The 15,520-nt window shown below is 33.6% G+C and overlaps 1 long non-coding RNA gene across 1 annotated transcript; it reads left to right on the top strand.

Annotated features, from left to right (window-relative positions):
• The first annotated feature begins 2,490 nt into the window (after positions 1-2,490).
• Positions 2,491-14,868, top strand: LOC143234818 (uncharacterized). The gene is made up of 2 exons (XR_013018812.1): positions 2,491-2,596; positions 12,128-14,868. It is a non-coding gene; the product is annotated as an uncharacterized LOC143234818 (long non-coding RNA).
• The last annotated feature ends 652 nt before the right edge of the window (positions 14,869-15,520 follow it).

The following is a 15,520-nucleotide window of genomic DNA, read 5'->3' as shown; positions in this document are numbered from 1 at the left end:
CATAAAGAGAATAACTTTTTATATCCAGATAATAAGTGATAATTCCTAAACCACAAGTTTCAGCTCCAAAAGTACATAGTATAAAAAAGCACAGTTGTTGTTGTTTTTTAGAATTTAATTATATTTAGTTAGGTTAAAGAGTATTTCATAGTTTAACGTGGTATAAAATTATTACAAAAAAAAGTTAAATATGAGCCACAGGTGGAGTGATTGAGTAAATATATAACCAACTGCATCTCGCCTACAACTATCAGATATTTAACTAGCTGAATCTCGCCTACAACTATCAGATATTTAACTAGCTGAATCTCATCTTCAACTATCAGATATTTAACTAGCTGAATCTCACCTTCAACTATCAGATATTTAACTAGGTGCATCTCGCCTACAACTATCAGATATTTAACTAGATGAATCTCACCTACAACTATCAGATATTTAACTAGCTGAATCTCGCCTACAACTATCAGATATTTAACTAGCTGAATCTCGCCTACAACTATCAGATATTTAACTAGCTGAATCTCGACTACAACTATCAGATATTTAACTAGCTGAATCTCGCCTACAACTATCAGATATTTAACTAGCTGAATCTCGCCTACAACTATCAGATATTTAACTAGCTGCATCTCGTGTTCAGCTATCAGATATTTAACCAACTGTATCTAATGTACAACTATAAAATATTTAACTAGCTGTATCTGGTGCACAACTATCAGATATTTAACTAGCTTTATCTCGTGTTCAGCTATCAGATATTTAACCAACTGTACCTAGTGCACAACAATCAGATATTTAATTAACTGTATCTAATTTACAGCTATCAAATATTTAACCAACTGTATCTAGTGTACAACTATCAGATATTTAACTCGCTGTATCCTGTCTACAACTATCAGATATTTAAATAGCTGTATCTAGTGTACAACTATCAGATATTTAACCAACTGTATCTGGTGTGCAACTATCAGATATTTAACTAGCTGTATCTCGTGTGCAACTATTAGATATTTAACTAGTTGAATCTCGTGCTCAGCTATCAGATATTTAACCAACTGTATCTAATGTACAACTATCAAATATTTAACTAGCTGTATCTAGTGTACAACAATCAGATATTTAACCAACTGTATCTAGTGTACAACTATCAAATATTTAACCAACTCTATCTAGTGTTCAGCTATCAGATATTTAATTAGCTGTATCTCGTGTACAACTATCAGATATTTAACCAGCTGTATATGGTGTACAACTATGCGATATTTAACCAATTATATCTGGTGTACAGCTATCAGATATTTAACTCGCTGTATCTCGTCTACAATTATCAGATATTTAACTAGGTCTATCTAGTGTACAGCTATCAGATATTTAACCAGCTGTATATGGTGTACAACTATGCGATATTTAACCAATTATATCTGGTGTACAGCTATCAGATATTTAACTCGCTGTATCTCGTCTACAATTATCAGATATTTAACTAGCTGTATCTAGTGTACAACTATCAGATATTTAACTATCAGATATTCAACTGTATTTTGTCTATACTATATTCTGTATCACCTGATTAATTATATATGGAGGATATAATGTATGCGTTAAATATATCTTTTATCTACCCAACCCTTCTTATATGGGCCATAGATTTATATGACATATTCAACTTTAATAAACAACATTACTTTACTTTCTTTGAACAATAAGACAGATATACCTCAAATCTAAACAGAAACGTCAGAGGTCACAGTATAACAGATGAATGACCTACAAAGATTATGGTCTGTCTGTTTCTTTCTCCCTCTCACTAACCGAAGTCATCAGAATTTCAAAATTACATATTCTGGTCGTCAGATCTGATGGTTATTTCTCCATGTTCTACTTCTGGAATTATTCTTAGACACCTATGAACTACAAGTAGGCTTAGTGTATATCCCATTGTACCCGAGCTCTCATAAACAAGTGAACATAAAGAAACACGTACACCTTACCAAAATCATGAAACATTAATGAATATTTAAAGTGAGGGTACTTGAATCTCTGCATTAAAATGGCATCTCCCCATCTCCAATGGCACAGTGCTAGGTCTAATAAAGCTAACAACCGGGTTTCGGTATCTCTAGTGCGTACATAAGAAATTGCCCGTTGTTAAGTTTTGTGTTTAACTGTAACTTTAGTTTTATGTTGTTAGGGCTACTGAATTCAGTAGGTAGATTGCAGATTAAATGAGTGAAATGATTCTCATGATTGAATATATTATTGAAGAACAGGACTCTCATTCCATTAACGTATGAATGATATAACTCTCTTTGTCACATATTTCCCTTTAGTTATACTTAAAGTTAATAAAATTTGTATTATTTCTACAGGTACAAATGCCTTATTTGGTAAAGTATCCTTCAACCGAGGACAATCAGGGTTTACAAACAACTGTTTTGGGGCTAAAATTCAAAGTGAACAAAGGCACTTTGAAGACGGCGAATGCGCCTGAAGTGCACCGCCATATTCTCTGACACCTCGAACATGACGAGCGTAGAGCGTATCATCGGACGTAATCTCCGAAGTTCTGGATTACAAGCTACGGAAAGTAGAGGTGAAAAAAAGTTGTGTTAATATGAAATGGTGTCAATATTGATACGCATCGTAAGTGCCAGAGTGTAGAAGTGGTGTCAATATTGATACGTCGTAAAATGTTAGTGTGAAGTGGTAAATCAATATTGATACGTCGTAAATATTAGTGTGAAATGGTGTCAATATTGATACGTCGTAAGTAGGTGGTGTGAAGTGGTGTCAATATTGATACGTCGTAAGTGTTAGTATGAAGTGGTGTCAATATTAATACGTCGTAAGTAGTTGAATGTGAAGTGGTTGTCAATATTGATAAGTCGTAAGTGTTAGTATGAAGTGGGTGTCAATAATGATACGTCGTAAGTGTTAGTGTGAAATGGTGTCAATATTGATACGTCGTAAAGTGTTAGTATGAAGTGGTGTCAATATTAATACGTCGTAAGTGTTAAGTGTGAAGTGGGAATCAATATTGATAAGTCGTAAGTGTTAGTATGAAGTGGTTGTCAATATTGATACGTCGTAAGTGTTAGAGTGCTGAAATAAGGTGTCCAATATTGATTACGTCGTAAGTGTTAGTGAAGTGGTGTCAATATTGATTACCGTCGTAAGTGTTAGTGCGAAATGGTGTCAATATTGATACGTCGTAAGTGTTAGTGTGAAGTGGTGAATATTGATGCGTCGTAAGTGTTGAGTGTGAAATGTGTGTGTCAATATTGATACGTCGTAAGTGTTAGTGTGAAGTGAATGTCAATATTGATACGTCGTAAGTGTTAGTGTGAAGTGGTGTCAATATTGATACGTCGTAAGTGTTAGTGTGAAATGGTGTCAATATTGATAAGACGTAAGTGTTAGTGTGAAATGGTGTCAGTATTGATACGTCGTAAGTGTTGTGTGAATGATGCGTGTCGAGTATTAACAAGTCGTGTTAGGTATGAAGTTTGTATGTCAATATTGATAGGTCGTAACGTGCTGAGTGAAGTGGTGTCAATATTGATACGTCGTAAAATGTTAGTGTGAAATGGTGTCAATATTAACAAGTCGTGTTAGTACGAAGGTGTCAATATTGATACGTCGTAAGTGTTAGTGTGAAGTGGTGTCAGTATTAACAAGTCGTGTTAGTATCAAGTGGTGTCAATATTAACAAGTCGTAAGTGTTAGTGTGAAATGGTGTCAATATTAACAAGTCGTAAGTGTTAGTGTGAAATGGTGTCAATATTAATACGTCGTAAGTGTTAGTATGAAGTGGTGTCAATATGATAAGTCGTAGGGATGTTGAGTGTGAAAATGGTGTCGTAGTATTAACAAGTCAGTAAGTGTGTCAATTGTTGGAAGTGAAGTTGTCAGTCAGTATTAACGAGTTGTGTTAGTGTGAAGTGGTGTCAATATTAACGAGTTGTGTTAGTGTGAAGTGGTGTCAATATTAACGAGTAGTGTGAGTGTGAAGTGGTATCAATTTTAACGAGTTGTGTTAGTGTGAAGTGGTGTCAATATTAACGAGTTGTGTGAAGTGGTATCAATTTTAACGAGTTGTGTTAGTGTAAAGTGGTGTCAATATTAACGAGTTGTGTGAGTGTAAAGTGGTGTCAATATTAACGAGTTGTGTTAGTGTGAAGTGTTCTCAATATTAACGAGTTGTGTTAGTGTTAAGTGTTGTCAATATTAACGAGTTGTGTGAGTGTGAAGTGGTGTCAATATTAACAAGTTGTGTTAGTGTGAAGTGTTGTCAATATTAACCAGTTGTGTTAGTGTGAAGTGTTGTCAATATTAACCAGTTGTGTTAGTGTGAAGTGGTGTCAATATTAACCAGTTGTGTTAGTGTGAAGTGGTGTCAATATTAACCAGTTGTGTTAGTGTGAAGTGGTGTCAATATTAACGAGTTGTGTGATTGTGAAGTGTTGTCAATATTAACCAGTTGTGTTAGTGTGAAGTGTTGTCAATATTAACCAGTTGTGTTAGTGTGAAGTGTTGTCAATATTAACCAGTTGTGTTAGTGTGAAGTGTTGTCAATATTAACCAGTTGTGTTAGTGTAAAGTGGTGTTAATATTAACCAGTTGTGTTAGTGTAAAGTGGTGTCAATATTAATGAGTTGTGTTAGTGTGAAGTGGTGTTAATATTAACGAGTTGAGTTAGTGTAAAGTGGTGTCAATATTAATGAGTTGTGTTAGTGTGAAGTGGTGTTAATATTAACAGAGTTGAGTTAAGTATGAAGTGTTCTCAATATTAACGAGTTGTGTTGAGTGTGAAGTGGTATTAATATTAACCAGTTGTGTTAGTGTGAAGTGTTGTCAATATTAACCAGTTGTATTGTTAGTGAAGTGGTGTTAATATTAACGAGTTGAGTTAGTATGAAGTGTTCTCAATATTAACGAGTTGTGTGAGTGTGAAGTGGTGTCAATATTAACGAGTTGTGTTAGTGTTAAGTGTTGTCAATATTAACGAGTTGTGTTAGTGTGAAGTGTTGTCAATATTAACCAGTTGTGTTAGTGTGAAGTGTTGTCAATATTAACCAGTTGTGTTAGTGTGAAGTGTTGTCAATATTAACCAGTTGTGTTGAGTGTGAAGTGGTGTCAATATTAACGCGAGTTGTGTTAGTGTGAAGTGTTGTCAATATTAACGAAATGTGTTAGTGTGAGAATGTTGTCAATATTAACCAGTTGTGTTAGTGTGAAGTGGTGTCAATATTAACCAGTTGTGTTGGTGTGAAGTGGTGTCGATATTAACGAGTCGTAAGTGTTAGTGTGAAATGGTGTCAATATTAACGAGTTGTGTGAGTGTGAAGTGGTATCAATTTTAACGATTTGTGTTAGTGTGAAGTGGTGTTAATATTAACAAGTTGTGTGGTTGTGAAGTGTTGTCAATATTAACCAGTTGTGTTAGTGTGAAGTGTTGTCAATATTAACGAGTTGTGTTAGTGTGAAGTGTTGTCAATATTAACGAGTTGTGTTAGTGTGAAGTGTTGTCAATATTAACGAGTTGTGTTAGTGTGAAGTGTTGTCAATATTAACGACTTGTGTGAGTGTGAAGTGGAGTCAATATTAACGAGTTGTATTAGTGTGAAGTGGTGTCAATATTAACGAGTTGGGTTAGGTGTGAAGGAAGGGTGTCAATACTTAACGACTTGTGGAGAGTGTAAAGAAGTGGAGTCAATATTAACGAGTTGCTATTAGTGTGAAAGTGTTGTCAATATTAACGAGTTGTGTTAGTGTGAAGTGGTGTCAATATTAACGACTTGTGTGTGTGAGGTATGTGGAAATGGAGTCAATATTAACGAGTTGTATTAGTGTGAAGTGGTGTCAATATTAACGAGTTGGGTTAGTGTGAAAGGGTGTCAATTTTAACGAGTTGTGTTAGTATGAAGTGGTGTCGATATTAACGAGTTGTGTTAGTGTAAAGTGGTGTCAGTATTAAGTGCTAAGTCGTAAGTAAGTATTGCAAGCGTTAGAAATGAAACGGTATCAATAATGATAAGACGTAAAAGTGTTAGTGCCAGAAATGGCATCCAAGTATTGATACGTCGTAAGTGTTAGTGAAATGGTGTCAGTATTAACAAGTCGTGTTAGTATGAAGTGGTGTCAATATTGATAGGTCGTAAGTGCTAGTGTGAAGTGGTGTCAATATTGATACGTCGTAAGTGTTAGTGTGAAATGGTGTCAATATTAACAAGTCGTGTTAGTATGAAGTGGTGTCAATATTGATACGTCGTAAGTGTTAGTGTGAAGTGGTGTCAGTATTAACAAGTCGTGTTAGTATCAAGTGGTGTCAATATTAACAAGTCGTAAGTGTTAGTGTGAAATGGTGTCAATATTAACAAGTCGTAAGTGTTAGTGTGAAATGGTGTCAATATTAATAAGTCATGTGTTGGTGTTGTAAGGAAGTGGTGTCAATATTGATGAAGTCGTAAGTGTTAGAGTGTGAAATGGTGTCGCAGTATTAACAAGTCGTAAGTGTTAGTGTGAAGTGGTGTCAGTATTAACGAGTTGTGTTAGTGTGAAGTGGTGTCAATATTAACGAGTTGTGTTAGTGTGAAGTGGTGTCAATATTAACGAGTTGTGTTAGTGTGAAGTGGTGTCAATATTAACGAGTAGTGTGAGTGTGAAGTGGTATCAATTTTAACGAGTTGTGTTAGTGTGAAGTGGTGTCAATATTAACGAGTTGTGTTAGTGTGAAGTGTTCTCAATATTAACGAGTTGTGTTAGTGTTATGTGTTGTCAATATTAACGAGTTGTGTGAGTGTGAAGTGGTGTCAATATTAACAAGTTGTGTTAGTGTGAAGTGTTGTCAATATTAACCAGTTGTGTTAGTGTGAAGTGTTGTCAATATTAACCAGTTGTGTTAGTGTGAAGTGTTGTCAATATTAACCAAGTGTGTGTTAGTGTGAAGTGGTGTCAATATTAACCAGTTGTGTTAGTGTGAAGTGGTGTCAATATTAACCAGTTGTGTTAGTGTGAAGTGGTGTCAATATTAACGAGTTGTGTGATTGTGAAGTGTTGTCAATATTAACCAGTTGTGTTAGTGTGAAGTGTTGTCAATATTAACCAGTTGTGTTAGTGTGAAGTGTTGTCAATATTAACCAGTTGTGTTGAGTGTGAAGTGGTGTTGTCAATATTAACCAGTTGTGTTAGTGTAAAGTGGTGTTAATATTAACCAGTTGTGTTAGTGTAAAGTGGTGTCAATATTAATGAGTTGTGTTAGTGTGAAGTGGTGTTAATATTAACGAGTTGAGTTAGTGTAAAGTGGTGTCAATATTAATGAGTTGTGTTAGTGTGAAGTGGTGTTAATATTAACGAGTTGAGTTAGTATGAAGTGTTCTCAATATTAACGAGTTGTGTTAGTGTGAAGTGGTGTTAATATTAACCAGTTGTGTTAGTGTGAAGTGTTGTCAATATTAACCAGTTGTGTTAGTGTGAAGTGGTGTTAATATTAACGAGTTGAGTTAGTATGAAGTGTTCTCAATATTAACGAGTTGTGTGAGTGTGAAGTGGTGTCAATATTAACGAGTTGTGTTAGTGTTAAGTGTTGTCAATATTAACCAGTTGTGTTAGTGTGAAGTGTTGTCAATATTAACCAGTTGTGTTAGTGTGAAGTGTTGTCAATATTAACCAGTTGTGTTAGTGTGAAGTGGTGTCAATATTAACGAGTTGTGTTAGTGTGAAGTGTTGTCAATATTAACGAGTTGTGTTAGTGTGAAGTGTTGTCAATATTAACCAGTTGTGTTAGTGTGAAGTGGTGTCAATATTAACCAGTTGTGTTAGTGTGAAGTGGTGTCGATATTAACGAGTCGTAAGTGTTAGTGTGAAATGGTGTCAATATTAACGAGTTGTGTGAGTGTGAAGTGGTATCAATTTTAACGATTTGTGTTAGTGTGAAGTGGTGTTAATATTAACAAGTTGTGTGATTGTGAAGTGTTGTCAATATTAACCAGTTGTGTTAGTGTGAAGTGTTGTCAATATTAACGAGTTGTGTTAGTGTGAAGTGTTGTCAATATTAACGAGTTGTGTTAGTGTGAAGTGTTGTCAATATTAACGAGTTGTGTTAGTGTGAAGTGTTGTCAATATTAACGACTTGTGTGAGTGTGAAGTGGAGTCAATATTAACGAGTTGTATTAGTGTGAAGTGGTGTCAATATTAACGAGTTGGGTTAGTGTGAAGGGGTGTCAATATTAACGACTTGTGTGAGTGTGAAGTGGAGTCAATATTAACGAGTTGTATTAGTGTGAAATGGTGTCAATATTAACGAGTTGTGTTAGTGTGAAGTGGTGTCAATATTAACGACTTGTGTGAGTGTGAAGTGGAGTCAATATTAACGAGTTGTATTAGTGTGAAGTGGTGTCAATATTAACGAGTTGGGTTAGTGTGAAAGGGTGTCAATTTTAACGAGTTGTGTTAGTATGAAGTGGTGTCGATATTAACGAGTTGTGTTAGTGTAAAGTGGTGTCAGTATTAACAAGTTGTAAATGTTAGTGTGAAATGGTGTCAATATTGATAAGTCGTAAGTGTTAGTGTGAAATGGTGTCAATATTAACGAGTTGTGTTAGTGTAAAGTGGTGTCAGTATTAACAAGTTGTAAATGTTAGTGTGAAATGGTGTCAATATTGATAAGTCGTAAGAAGTGTTAGTGTGAAATGGTGTCCAATATAATAAGTCAGTAAGGTGTTAGTGTGAAGTGGTGTCAATATTAACGAGTTGTGTTAGTGTGAAGTGGTGTCAGTATTAACAAGTTGTAAATGTTAGTGTGAAATGGTGTCAATATTGATAAGTCGTAAGTGTTAGTGTGAAATGGTGTCAATATTAATAAGTCGTAAGTGTTAGTGTGAAGTGGTGTCAATATTAACCGAGTTGTGTTGAGTGTGAAGTGTAATTGTCAGTATTAACAAGTTGTAAGTATGTTAGTGTGAAATGGTGTCAATATTGATAGAGTCGCAAGTGTTAGTGTGAAATGGTGTCAATATTAATAAGTCGTAAGTGTTAGTGTGAAGTGGTGTCAATATTAATAAGTCGTAAGTGTTAGTGTGAAGTGGTGTCAATATTAACCAGTTGTGTTAGTGTGAAGTGGTGTCAAGTATTAACAAGTTGTAAATGTTAGTGTGAAATGGTGTCATCATTGATAATTGATAAGTTGTGTTAGTGTGAAATGGTGTCAATATTAACCAGTTGTGTTAGTGTAAAGTGGTGTCAATATTAACAGTTGTAAATGTTAGTGTGAAATGAATTGTCAATATTGTAAGTAAGCCATTGTTAGTGTGAAATGGTGTCAATATTAATAAGTCGTAAGTGTTAGTGTGAAGTGGTGTCAATATTAACGAGTTGTGTTAGTGTGAAGTGGTGTCAGTATTAACAAGTTGTAAATGTTAGTGTGAAATGGTGTCAATATTGATAAGTCGTAAGTGTTAGTGTGAAATGGTAAATCGCCAATATTAAAAGTCGTGTGTTGAGTGTGAAGTGGTGTCAATATTAACGAGTTGTGTTAGTGTGAAGTGTTGTCAATATTAACAAGTTGTAAATGTTTAGTGTGAAATGGTGTCAATATTAATAAGTCGTTAGTGTTAGTGTGAAATGGTTGTCAATATTAATAAGTCGTAAGAATTATTAGTGTGAAGTGGTGTCAATATTAACGAGTTGTGTTGAGTGTGAAGTGGTGTCAATATTAACAGTTGTAAATGTTGAGTGTGAAATGGTGTCAATATTGATAGAGTCGTGATATGTTGAGTGGAAGAGTGGTGTCAATATTAATAAGTCTTGTAAGTTGTTGGTGTGAAGTGGTGTCAATATTAACGAGTTGTGTTAGTGTGAAGTGGTGTCAATATTAACAAGTTGTAAATGTTAGTGTGAAATGGTGTCAATATTGATAAGTCGTAAGTGTTAGTGTGAAATGGTGTCAATATTAATAAGGTGTAAGTGTTAGTGTGAAGTGGTGTCAATATTGCGAGTTGTGTTAGTGTGAAGTGGTGTCAATATTAACGAGTTGTATTAGTGTGAAGTGGTGTCAATATTAACGAGTTGTGTTAGTGTGAAGTGGTGTCAGTATTAACGAGTTTGGTTAGTGTGAAGTGGTGTCAATATTAACGTGTTGTGTTAGTGTGAAGTGGTGTCAATATTAACTAATCTCCATTAGTCTATAGTATATACAGTTTATCCACATGTTTATCCTTTATTTCGTATTCATATTTAGTTATACACGTGAGAGTTAACGATTGTATCACACACGTTCTGTACATAATTGGTTGTACACATTGGTGTGACAGTTAACGGTTGAATGACATACAATCTCTACATAACTGGTCATATATAGTGGTGTGACAGTTAACGGTTCATTCACATACAATATCTGTATATAATTGGTCATACACATTGGTGTGACAATTAATGATTGAATTTCTCACGATCTGTACAAAACCAGCCCTTAATATGTAAAGATATTTTACCTCACTAAAGAATATGTTAGAATGCAAAGTTATGTGCTTCCTCTTAAGGGCGTTTTTTTGATGCCCTAATCTTGAAGAAAACGTTATGCCCTCAGTGATTTATTCAGACATACAACACTAGAAACCTGGTATCGATACCTGTTGTTGGCACAGCACAGATAGCCCATTGTGTGTCTTTGGGCTTACTTAGAAAGAAAGAAATAAAACGTTATAGAGGATGTTGAGGATTTCTTACAGATACTTGCGTCTGTTAAATATCTTTATATTTGACAATGAACGTAAACGAATAAATAAATTTCATAGTATGTATACATTGTGATATATATATATATATATATAATATATATACACGTGTAATGGTACTATAACACAAACTCTACATATGACATATTTGTATATATAATAGTACTTTGTTATGTACAAAAACAAGCCGAAACAAAAATAAAGACAGCTCTGCAACAACTGAAAGGATCCACGTGGTACAGGCTATAATGTTGCATGTGTAATGTATCCTAGGTTTTGGACGTGACCGTAAAAGTAGGACCCACATTGTGGTGGGGATACACCGTCTATCAATATTAACCTCCATTCGCCAGTCTTACATAAAAAAAAAAAAAGAGTAGCAATAGAGATAGAAATAGAAATTAGAAGAGTGAGATGTGGGTGCTAAAGCCCATAACGTCCCTCATCTGTGTCACCCTTCACTGCCGGCAGACACTTGTGGCTAGGTGTTGTTAGTGTTAGTGTTTCCAAAGTAAAGTAGAAAAATATTAATTGAAATAAAAATAAGAATATGAAAATAAGGTCCTACCACTTGGGGGTAGGTAAGTTAAATAAACTTCCTCCTGAAATTAGCATTCAAGCCCTCTTTGTGGTAATAAGGCACTAAATAATAGCTCAGTAAGCGAATTATACTAGTATGAAGGGCCCCAACCAGTTACCTAAACAGCTAAACAGTAGTTTTTTGTTGATCGTTTCTACAGAGTAAAGTAAGACCGATCAAGTATATTGCTGTGTTCATACATGAATTATTAGAACATGATTTTATTACTTTGTGAATGTGGTTTATTCAAACTGTTTATAGTGCTGATAAAATATTTCTGAAATTGTCTAAATAGTTGCTAAGACTAAACTGGAAGTGCTAATTCTGTGTTTCAATCAAAACAGGATTGCTATGAGGGTAAAAGACATTTCAAAACACCCTACATATGCAAGGTATCCGAAAATTTCGGAAATATATGTGATTTGTATCTTTTCTTGGTTTCAGATATGTCACTAGCGGGAGAAGGTTCACTTAAACTTGCTTTCATCCAGACTTATTTCTAATTGCATGCCATTAAAGCACGCGGAACACATTCTGTTCAATTAGTTAAAGTGCCTGTGACTATTAACTAATTTTTTGACGATCTATAATATACTCTACAACATTATAAAAGCCCAGTCCTAAGCCTTTCGACTTGCCCTTGTATAGGTTTAGTGATAAGAGGTAGAATTCGTCTGAAACCAGTATAACACAATGACAACTAATAAATAGAATAAGAAACTGGGTTTCTCATTATTTTTTAAAAGCTGTTACTACTTTGATTTTAATGTGGTTTGACGAATAAAATATTTTTGTTTTATCCTACTTTTAGTGCATGGTAACAGCACTGAGACGCTAGGTGGCTGCTCTGTTTCCCGTGATGCTCTGATGACCATCTTTGTAACACTAATTATGATGGTAACCACATGGTATACGCCTTGAAGATGAAGGTTTTCCTTTCCAAGCTTACTCCAAACTAGCACTTAGTGCTAATGGTGTTTTTTACGTACAGGCTAATTTCTCCAGTTGTGTAAGTGGCTTTGTCATCAAGAAAGATAGCAAGAGTTGTAATTTATTAAATTATAGAATCATTTAAAATATTATCATGTTTATCAAAACCAATAGGAACTGTCAATAATAAAAGATAAACGTACACACATATATATATATGTAAATATATTATATCCATTCTTTTCACCTGCGATCTAAACCAAACGCTAGTGTCATTATTTTTACCATTTTTGACATAAAATTCTCGATATTAAAACTTACCTAGTTCTTAGTTCCAAGCATTTGATGAAACCCAAGCTTTTGGAAAATCTAAACAATTTATCAAGAAATTAAAATAAGTGAAACTGCATTAAACTCGTATTTACAACAAAACGAAGCGGTTCATGGGTTTCACATAAGTGTATATTTAGAAATCTTCTTTCTTTATAAGATAAAACATGAAATATTCTTCACCTGGTTATATGTTATCCTTTGTTACGCTACTTAATATTATACGAGAGGTGTTGTATAAGTATATTTAAACAAAATAACATGTAAAATATAATTATTAAAATAAACTTACGGTATACATTAAATAATTCGGCTTCCTTCTAACAAATAATCATTTTATTTACTCAGCTGTTCTCAAGTGTATTGTCTCTTCTACATAAAGTGAAGTAAGAATTACTGAAAACACATAACTTCTTACATAGTTATTGTTAGACCATAATCTATTAAACAGCATCAACTTACGCTTCGATATAAGACTTGAAAATACATAACTTCTTACGTAGCCGTAGTTAGACGTTATTCTATTAAACAGCAACAACTTACGCTTCGATATAAGACTCGAAAATACATAACTTCTTACGTAGCCGTTGTTAGACGTTATTCTATTAAACAGCATCAACTACGCTTCGATATAAGACTTGAAAATACATAACTTCTTACGTAGCCGTTGTTAGACGTTATTCTATTAAACAGCATCAACTTACGCTTCGATATAAGACTCGAAAATACATAACTTCTTACATAGCCATTGTTAGACGTTATTCTATTAAACAGCATCAACTTACGCTTCGATATAAGACTTGAAAATACATAACTTCTTACATAGCCGTTGTTAGACGTTATTCTATTAAACAGAATCAACTTACGCTTCGATATAAGACTTGAAAATACATAACGTCTTACATAGTTATTGTTAGACGTTATTCTATTAAACAGCATCAACTTACGCTTCGATTTAAGACTTGAAAATACATAACTTTTTACGTAGCCGTTATTAGACGTTATTCTATTAAACAGCATCAACTACGCTTCGATATAAGACTTGAAAATACATAACTTCTTACGTAGCCGTTGTTAGACGTTATTCTGTTAAACAGCATCAACTACGCTTTGATATAAGACTTGAAAATACATAACTTCTTACGTAGCCGTTGTTAGACGTTATTCTATTAAACAGAATCAACTTACGCTTCGATATAAGACTTGAAAATACATAACGTCTTACATAGTTATTGTTAGACGTTATTCTATTAAACAGCATCAACTTACGCTTCGATATAAGACTTGAAAATACATAACGTTTTATATAACCATTGTTAGACGTTATTCTATTAAACAGCTTCAACTTATGATTGGATATAAGACTTTAAAATACTTGACTTGTTAGACTTTATCCTATTAAACAGCTCATAATTAGGCTTGCATATAAGACTCGAAAAGACACAACTTCTTACGTAGCCGTTTTTAGACGTTATTCTATTAAACAGAATCAACTTACGCTTCGATATAAGACTTGAAAATACATAACGTCTTACATAGTTATTGTTAGACGTTATTCTATTAAACAGCATCAACTTACGCTTCGATTTAAGACTTGAAAATACATAACTTCTCACATAGTCATTGTTAGACGTTATTCTATTAAACAGCATCAACTTACGCTTCGATATAAGACTTGAAAATACATAACGTCTTACCTAGTTATTGTTAGACGTTATTCTATTAAACAGAATCAACTTACGCTTCGATATAAGACTTGAAAATACATAACGTTTTACATAAGTATTGTTAGACGTTATTCTATTAAACAGCATCAACTTACGCTTCGATTTAAGACTTGAAAATACATAACTTCTCACATAGCCATTGTTAGACGTTATTCTATTAAACAGCATCAACTTACGCTTCGATATAAGACTTGAAAATACGTAACTTCTTACATAACCATTGTTAGACGTTATTCTATTAAACAGCATCAACTTACGCTTCGATATAAGACTTAAAAATACATAACGTCTTACATAGTCATTGTTAGACGTTATTCTATTAAACAGCATCAACTTACGCTTCGATATAAGACTTGAAAATACATAGCGTCTTACATAGTTATTGTTAGACGTTATTCTATTAAGCAGCATCAACTTACGCTTCGATATAAGACTTGAAAATACATAACGTCTTACATAGTTATTGTTAGACGTTATTCTATTAAACAGCATCAACTTACGCTTCGATATAAGACTTGAAAATACATAACGTTTTACATAACCATTGTTAGACGTTATTCTACTAAACAGCATCAACTTAGCTTCGATATAAGAATTTAAAATACATAACTTCTTACATAGCCATTGTTAGACGTTATTCTATTAAACAGCTTCAACTTATGATTGGATATAAGACTTTAAAATACTTGACTTGTTAGACTTTATCCTATTAAACAGCTCATAATTAGGCTTGCATATAAGACTTTAAAATACTTGACTTGTTAGACTTTATCCTATTAAACAGCTCATAATTAGGCTTGCATATAAGACTCGAAAAGACACAACTTCTTACGTAGCCGTTTTTAGACGTTATTCTATTAAACAGAATCAACTTACGCTTCGATATAAGACTTGAAAATACATAACGTCTTACATAGTTATTGTTAGACGTTATTCTATTAAACAGCATCAACTTACGCTTTGATTTAAGACTTGAAAATACATAACTTCTCACATAGTCATTGTTAGACGTTATTCTATTAAACAGCATCAACTTACGCTTCGATATAAGACTTGAAAATACATAACGTCTTACCTAGTTATTGTTAGACGTTATTCTATTAAACAGAATCAACTTACGCTTCGATATAAGACTTGAAAATACATAACGTCTTACATAAGTATTGTTAGACGTTATTCTATTAAACAGCATCAACTTACGCTTCGATTTAAGACTT

This window comes from Tachypleus tridentatus, chromosome 12 (genome assembly GCF_004210375.1).
Source record: "Tachypleus tridentatus isolate NWPU-2018 chromosome 12, ASM421037v1, whole genome shotgun sequence".
Lineage (NCBI taxonomy): Eukaryota > Metazoa > Arthropoda > Merostomata > Xiphosura > Limulidae > Tachypleus > Tachypleus tridentatus.
The sequence above is the reverse complement of the archived record's forward strand: the minus strand, read 5'-3'. Positions and strand labels throughout refer to the sequence as shown.